We start from the raw sequence: 6000 nt of genomic DNA on the forward strand, positions 1-6000 counted from the left end.
ATAATTTTTCCTTGCTCTCCAGTCATTTTTAACAGAATAATCATTATACAATTTTTTTCTTGTTCTTCTTCGCTAATGCAACGCTACCCCTCTCTGTGGGTTATACTTCTACAAAATTTTAATAGAGATGTATCCATGCCTAGTTTGTTGTTCACATATATCAAACCATGATGAAAATGTTCATTAATATTATAGCACTTAGGCGAAATCTGTTTTAAAAACTTTGCTCTCTGAGCTATACTTCCAATCGATTATTTCAAAGGGCTTATTTCAGGCCTTTTATCGATCGTGATGTCTTTTTGCCGAGTACATGGCGATTGATACAGGGAAATTAATATACGCAATTGCTGTTTCACAAGACGATTGCTATGTTTTTGCAGATACTCAATGATATTTCCAATTAACCGCATCCCCGACGAACACTCAGAATTGCGAGTACTTTAACAATTCATATATTTTCATTTAAAAAATGCTATCATTTATCAGCATAGGGCAGGTTATTTTACTTCGGACCCCACATTCAAAGAGCATAGTGTTTGTCGAAGGGTAACTTGGGTTAAACTCCCTGTTTTAAAATCAATCCATCGAGAATTAAATTTGAATTAAAAAAATAAAAGTTTTCGGTCAAAAACTATGTCAATTAGAGAATTTTATGAGTAATACGGCAACATGGTCTTATCACGTCGGAGACCAAAGTTCGAACCCTGCGATGGAATAATGTTTCGATGGTGCGATGCTTGTGTTGTGAAAAATATAATTCTGGATTAATTAGACCCATATTCTTCGTTCTCTCCATTAAATGACTTTTAACTGTACTAGATGCAGGTTATCACATCATAAGAGTACATCCTATGAAACTTCACACCAAAACTTTCATAGTCTGGTGAAATGGCTCTAAGCGCTAGCGACAAATGATGTGCTTGCGAAATCAGATTTTCGGGAAATTTGCAGGAAATTTTATGCTGATATCGCATCCGCATACCCTCCCAAAAGCCGCAGGTTTGTTTCTCGTCTCAGTGAGTGGTTGCCGCGTATTCTCTGTTGTTTCGTCGCCTGAGAAACGAGAAGGCAAGCGACGTCTCATCGTGATTTCAGGGGAACGATGCTCCGTAATTTTCCGATAAAGTCACAAAGGTAAGGTTCGTGCAGTTATGAGTTTTATTGATAATCGAAAAAGTCATTGTCATCGGAAAGAGAACATATCGTCTTTTCATACCGCACTTGGGTTCATTAGCGGTTAATGAGCACTCCATATCGTCGATTCAACAGTGGCACATTGAAGATATGGAAGTGAATTCTCACGAGTGGCCGTGGAGTGGACAGGATTTTCTCTTTGCGACACGGCTGGCGGACATTGCACTCGTCTGTGATACACTGTAATCCAATGAACCCAAGTGAGTGTACGTTTGTGGAGTTACAAGGAACTCTCGCGGCGACATCAGTCAACAGTGATGTCATCAAAAACAGTTCATGCCTATCGTAATTGTCGCGAACTCTGCTAAATATAATATATATTTATATATATAATTATAATATATAAATAATATAATAAATATAATAATATATATATAACAACAATAGATATGTATATATGTCAAAGAAAAAATAGCTGAATGATAAAACTCGCTCTGTTTGCCATTCACCACCGGAAATTCCATGATCTGTCAAATATGAAGGGTACACATTTTAATTGTTTTCTTTTTAGTGGAGTTACTACGTTAACTAAAGCAACATTTGAAGAATGTAGGATTGAAAATTATTTTCCACATTCCTAAAGTAAAATTATTTTCTTCTCTCCCCCTGCCACACACCCTAGTCGTGGCTTGCAGGGTACTAAAATTTAAAAAAAGGCTCCTTAATGTAAACAAAATACTACATTTTTTGAATCATGAATTTTTCGTTGCCATTCATATTTAAAATTATTTGATAAAAGAGATATATTGATATTGTTATATTATATTTACAAAGAACCCTGCATTCCACCGCTAGGGTGTGTGGCAGAGAGGGTGATTGCACTTCAGACTGCTTTCGACCCGGAATACTTTTTCCTCTTATCGGTCGTCGGACGACGTTATTCTGATCCCTTATCGTTCGTGGAAAAATGAGATCTTAAATCTCACTGTTCTGTACTTACTCCCCCTAATATTACTCACATGATCATTCCTACCCAATTACGATGAGACTAATTACACATTTTTAACAGCATTGCGAAAGAGTCCCAAGGCGTTCCAATGTATACAAGAGATTTAATTTTTAATTTAACCCTCGCTCCCTGAGTGGTTCCCAACCTAGCTCCTCTAATAATTTTGATGCGGCGTTCAGTTTGTCACTGCAACGTTTTACAAATCAAGCTCCCCTACGCTGCACGCGATGCAATTCGGCAATATATATGTATGCATATACATGGTTTGATATAATCTTAATCAGATGCTGGCGATTTTTTAAGAACTAAGGGTAAATTATTAATCAGTAATATATGAATTTATAACCAGCACAGCCAAAGAAATTGGAAAGAACGAGGACGAAGGAAACTTCTTTCAATCAGAATGGTTAGGGGAGAGTAGGACGTACAGCATCGGTGACGCTGTCTCCGATGACTATTGGCCATCGCGAGCATGCCTCAACCACGGGATGGCGCTGGTGACACACATTTTCGTTCTCCTCCAGGTTAATGACGAATCCGACGAGCCTGCGTTTGTAGAATTCATTCCGAGTGCTATGGAGAGCCGTCTTCTTTTAAACTCCTCGGACGCAATTTCGGTGTCACCCATAAATTTAAACAAAGATAAACAATGCGAGCGTCCCGCGACTCAATGGTCGCATGCATGTCGCAATCCTTCTGCCCACAAGGGAGCGCTTATTTGCGCGGAGGCGGGGTTTGGGGGTTAAAGAAGAGGGGGAGGGCGTCAGAGAGGGGACACTGCTCCGGGGAGTAAATAGGATACGTTTACTTGCCTCCCGCTGGAAGAAGAAAAATAAAGATGTTTTTGGTGGTCTTTTGAAGCAAAGGCGGACACCGCTCGGGTTTCTTAAGTAGTTTTGAGGAAATGTAACGGGGATAATAATCCGTTTGCCAATGGCGTCTCAATTTTGGGGGCATAGAAGCGAAAACAGCTGCCGGAGACGTGACGTTATCCCCGAGACTCGCCAGGGAGCACGAGCTGCGATAGTGTAGCGTTCCGCGTTGTTTACTGCAACACATCCACAAAGCAAATCTTGATGAAAAATGCTTTTGAAAATACACTCCCGATAATTTTTCTTGTTTTTCCACCGAAAATGTTTTCAGGGACAGGCCCTGGCTGTTGATTTATGAGTAATGCGGATAGACCAAGAGGCATGTTTGAGACAACGAGAGACTGTCGGAGAATGTGGGCTACATAGTCACCATATCTGAAACATACAATTTCGAGAAGTTGATTGTTTGATTGATCACTTCGCTCAAATTAAAGACAAAAATAAGAACCATAGTAATTAACCCGAAGGTTGTTTTCACTAAATGACAGTAGAAATCACACAGCACTAAGCCCGACGGCGTGTGTAATTCACGCATCAGGGTAGAGGGCAAGTTCCTTTCCCGGCGCCGGTTATGGTTTCCCAGGAAGACCTGATACCCGAAAAATCAAACAGAATGTGTGAAGCTGAGGGTGCCCCGAGTTGTCACCTTGGAATCGACCCCGGGCCCTTCAGTCAGCAGAAGAGCGATCTTCTCGTTGGATAACCATGTCCCTATTCATCAAGGAAGGAGTCCAAAATTTTCATTACAACAGAGAATTGCTATGACTGACTCTTTCGAATATTCAATATTGCTCCTCAATAAATTCGCATTATACTGTGGTCCTAAGGAGGCAATTAATGCTTCCTGATAAACGAGGAGAGCCTGCTGACTATGGGCCAGGGAAAGTTTTCACGAGAGTTTTGAGAGAGTTGAGGACCATCAAGATAGTGGAAAGAAAGAATACATGCGCGTTCGGAAAATAGCAAACTGATCGAGAACAATGAGACAACTACACGTTCTCTCATGTTTAAGAGTGTGCACCTTATGAAAAAATCATGTATTCTCTAAAGATTACATCGTAACCTTTCCTTTAAGAAATTACAAGTTAATTCTCTGCTTGCTCACCAATATGTAAAGGCTCATATTTCTGATAGTTATAATTTTATTTCATAATTGATATAACCGACTGATGTGCTGTCATTTAAACTATATATAAATTTTCGGAAAGAACTCCCGCCGGTTTCTTTCGGTAAGCAGATTAAGCCACTTTTTTAGAAAACAGGACGGGAAGCATGAAGTCGGCAAATTCGTTGCTCACAAATGCGGAAGCAATTTGTAAAAGAAGAAATGAATCGTTCAATAAGAAACCGGGAATTGGTTTTTAAATGAAATGAAAATACAATTTAATTATGTCTTTAAACGTCAAAATGTGGCTTCACGGGTTTAACAACTCAGAATCAAAAGAGCGAGTGAGCCTCATTACAAAAATGCCTCATGGAAACGTTCAACTTACTATTATGCGGGTAGTCATGACAGCGAAATTGAATCCCAAATATGGTGTTCATTGCGAAGTGATTCAAGAATTCGCAGTCAGCATATCAAACGTACTTTCATATGAATGATATTAACATGCGCAGCGAGGACTTGAACGATAAAATCAAGAACGGGTGATCGTGTCTCGCAAATGTCACTACATTTTTCGCATGATCTACTTTGCGAGTTCTTTCTGTGATTTTATTCCTCTAGGTAGAGCGTACATGGGCTTGACAAAAGTAATCAGTTAAGAACTTAATGAATATTATTTTTTTATGTGTTACTCATTCTCCCTAATTGTATTAGAGTAGCATCTGCCACGAAATATGCTATATTTTAGAGTAATACTTTGATTTTACTCTAAGCAGAGTATGAAATAGCTAGTGGAATTGACGATGAGGCGAGTTTGAACATGCAAGATTCGCAACAGAACAATTTCAGTTGTGTATCCAAAATATTAGAGCAGCTAGGCGGGGAATCACCCACGGAGCGAAGGTTAAATTACAGATTAAATCTCTTGCATACATTGAAATGATGTCTTTTTAGCAAATGTATTGTAAATGCATAATTATCTCCGTCGTACTTCAGTAGGAACGGTCACTTGAGTAAAATTAGAGAGGTTAAGTGTAGAATAGATAGATTTAAGATGCAATTTTTCCACGGACGATAAGGAATCAGAATAGTAGTGTCCGACCGCGGTAAGGTCATACAAGGGTCAAAATTAGGTTGGTTTGTATTCACCCCCTGCCACACAGCCTCGCGGTGGCTTGCAGGGTTCTAAAATATCTAAATATCTATTGAAAATAGAATGGTATTCGATTTGTGGCAGAAATATGTTAATAAAGCAAATTATTTTTTTAAATTATAATTTATGAGTGTCTACAAATCGATTCCTGTGGTGTTTGAGTACTGATTATTTCCAATGAGGTTTTCTGGGTGAGAAAAATCCCAATTTCACCAATACTACGGAAAAAGGATGACTTTAATATCGGATAAAAGAATTAACTCAGGTATAAGAAGAAGAACCAAATATGAAAACCCAATGTTTCAACGTGCAATTTAATAGATAATGAATTTTATTATCATCTAATTTGCCTTCAAAAAGCTCAGATTGCTGATTTATTCTAAAATCGCTTATAGGTAATCACCTTAAATGTAATTAAATTTAGGAAAGTCTATCAGCGCTATGATTCTGGCGTTGTGGGGAAAAGCAGAATTTTGAGGAGTATCTCATGTGAGCCTTGACATGCTTTCCAGCTTTCTCGAGGACTATGGGGCTCCTTGTTCATGGTCGGAAATCGTATCGATAAATGAAAACTGAAAATGATTTGCATTCCTCTTCTGCAACTAAGCAACTGAATTTCAGGCCAAAATTTGGTATTGGCTTATTAAATGGGCGAGAAAAAAAATAAATCAGTGTCAACCTAACTGTGGATACATATATTTATGTGAAGTTACTTTTCAGAAGAGGA

Source organism: Hetaerina americana, unplaced genomic scaffold (genome assembly GCF_022747635.1).
Source record: "Hetaerina americana unplaced genomic scaffold, ioHetAmer1.1.p SCAF_8, whole genome shotgun sequence".
In the NCBI taxonomy this organism is placed as follows: Eukaryota; Metazoa; Arthropoda; class Insecta; order Odonata; family Calopterygidae; genus Hetaerina; species Hetaerina americana.